This window comes from Triticum dicoccoides, chromosome 7B (genome assembly GCF_002162155.2).
Source record: "Triticum dicoccoides isolate Atlit2015 ecotype Zavitan chromosome 7B, WEW_v2.0, whole genome shotgun sequence".
Taxonomy (NCBI): Eukaryota; Viridiplantae; Streptophyta; class Magnoliopsida; order Poales; family Poaceae; genus Triticum; species Triticum dicoccoides.
In genome coordinates this window covers 526122061-526124852 of record NC_041393.1, presented here as the reverse complement: position 1 = coordinate 526124852, position 2792 = coordinate 526122061, and the positions used below count along the sequence as shown (strand labels likewise).

At 45.7% G+C, this 2792-nt stretch overlaps 1 non-coding gene across 1 annotated transcript; it reads right to left on the bottom strand.

Annotated features, from left to right (window-relative positions):
- Positions 1 to 215: 215 nt before the first annotated feature.
- On the bottom strand, positions 216 to 289 carry TRNAD-GUC. The gene has a single exon. It is a non-coding gene; the product is annotated as a tRNA-Asp (tRNA).
- Positions 290 to 2792: the final 2503 nt, after the last annotated feature.

Genomic DNA, 2792 nt, shown 5'->3' with positions numbered 1-2792 from the left:
ACTTGCTCTAGTTCTATCCTCAGGATTTACTTACCTGAGTACCTAGCACCGAGGATCGATGTAATTTACTTTCAAAAAGATGTTGCTGATGCTAACACGCATATAAATAGATGTTCCCCACTACTTGCTCCTCTTACCCGAATGGGGTTATATGCCTTAGTGAAACTCAGGGTAAAGTGGCAGAGGTATGACCTCGGGAAGAAAGAAAGATCGGGCAGGGAAAACGGGGTTCGAACCCGCGACTTCTGGCGTGACAGACCAGCACTCTAACCAACTGAGCTATTTCCCCCTTTCGTAACTACTATCGATTCAACAGTCACCTACCGGTTACCTTTGTAACTATACCAAAGTAGCTGTACAACAAAATGCCCTTCGCCTTTAGTACTTTTCTTATATATATTATGTTATATACTAAATGTGTCAAAGCAATAGAACTTATTGAAAAAAAAACAAGCCCATCTTTCTCAAAAAGGAAGAGAGGGTGCGCCCCCCCCAGAGAGAACCCCATTCTTTCAAGAAAGTTCTAATTAATTATGTAGAAAAAGAAATAAGGAAAATAGGAGTAAGCGAGTAGGGTCAACAAGATTCTAAACGAATACCACAAGTGACGGAACCGACGATGATGAAGAGATAAGGGGCGAAGGATATTTTTTCTATTATTCCAATTCTTATTTATTGATTATCTAATTTATTTAGATCCATATTCATTTTCATTTGCAAATACAAACTCTCTTTCATTTTCTTTTTACTTTTGCGCTAAGGATAAGGGAACTGAGAAAAAAAGAGCTGGCTTGGCTGGTACATCAAGCATATGACATATTGCTTGTTCGGTGTGGTACACATATCTGTCAATGTCAATCAAGTAAGAAAATGCATTCCCACTGTCTGAGGAAAAGGTGAAGAATTGCAATTTATTGAGCTTGTAAGGCCCGTTGAAGTCCCCAAGAAAGGGTATAAATAGGGCTATAAGTAGGCCGTTTGCTATTGCAATAAGGGCTGCTCGCCTTTCCTTTTGACGGCTTGGCTTCCTATCGCTCCTATGTAGTGGTCGGCCTTAAAAGGAGTCTTCCTACCATACCATCATGCATGCCTATGTTGTAGTGCGTTAAGCTTCGCCAGAAGCAAGCAAGATGATGAAGCGAAGCTTCGTAGACAAGGCTCGTTCCGTGCTTGACTTACAAGCTCGTATAGTAAGGCCTCACCCTACTTCAATAAGGGCTTATGTACTCCACTTGTAAACGAGCGTTAGAGCTTTTTGAGCGAGCGAGCGAAGCCTTCCTGGAGCTTCCCCCTTCCCTCACCCGAGAATTGCATTTCCGCTTCAGCTTCCCCGGTTTAGTTGGTTTGGAGGATTAATTGATTGGATACCCAATCTGCATAATCTTTCAAAGTCACTGCTTCTACGATGATAGGCGTAAAGGCATGATTAGTTCCACGAATCTCACTGCACTGACCATAGTAAACTCCTTCTCGTTGTACCGAGATGGAGGTAAGATTTGAACGACCAGGTACAGCATCACATTTGACACCTGAGGAAGGTACAGCCCAACTATGAGGTACATCAGTGGGTGTTACAATCATACGTAGATGAGTTTTGGCCGGTACAACCACTCTATTGTCAACTTCTAATAAACGTGATTGACCCAATTCTGGATCATCTTCTGGAATCGTATAACTGTCAAAAGTGAGTGACTGTTCATCGGAACTGTTATAGTCCGAATACTCATAAGGTTGGGTCAACGCCCGCCTCCCCCCAAACTTGACTTGCAAGTTCCCCCGCAAAAAGCTCTCCACGCCTACTCTTATTTATAAAGAGCACTATTCTTCTTTAGTTATGTAGTTCTCCCCCCTCTATGAGACCGTAAGACCCCGGTGGAACCGAAGGGCCGCTTACTAATAGGCAAGAGGGGACCCTTTCTCGCCCAGCCCTACCTACATCAGTGAAGCTGGAATCGAGGAAGACAATGTTCAACACACATGAGACAAAATGAAGGTATGGGACGGCCAGTTCACCATGGAAAGGGATGCTAGTCGGCTTTGGCGAAGTTGTAGGCCCCAATAGATCAGATCTCAAGAGTGATTCCTCACCTATCCTGCCAGGGGCCAAGTCGAAGGCTCGAGTATAGATTCCCTATGCTCATGTGAACGGACGGCCCGTAGATCTAAAAGGATCCATAAAAAAGACCAGAAAGTATGTTTGTCCACGAAAAAAACTCGTTCATGAGACCTCGAATTCCCACGTTCCAGCCTGCATTATGCCAGCAGGTCCCACCCCCAATTTCTTGAGTCACCCTTATCGAAAAAAAAGGACGGAGTCTATCTAGATCATAGGATCACTGTATTCAGAGGTCAATTCTCTTTCTTTGACCTCCCACCGTTCACGACATCCCTTGCTTCAGGGAGAGAGCAGAGGGTGAGGGAGAGGAGCGAGGGCATGGGAGAGAGGGACCGTGGTGGCGCGTGGCATCGTCCAGACGCATCGGGGAAGCGGCAGGCAGGCAGGAGGTGGCCAGGGGCGAGCGCGCGCGCGGGCGACACGCCTCTGCCTACTGGCAGAGGTTGAGGACGACCGCTTCAGGCCAGTGGGCTGGGCCGCCAGCTGGAGCTGGGCCAGGTGGGCTGCCAGGTAAGCCAGGTGAGTGGTCCAGGTAGGTGTTCTCTCTCTCTCTCTAAATTGTTTTCTGTTTTCTATTTCTCTGTAACTGTAGGGCTTTATTAAAAATACTTAGGTATCTTTAAAAATCTTGAAAATAATCAGAGGCTCTATTTAGATTATTTCCAACAGCCCACAC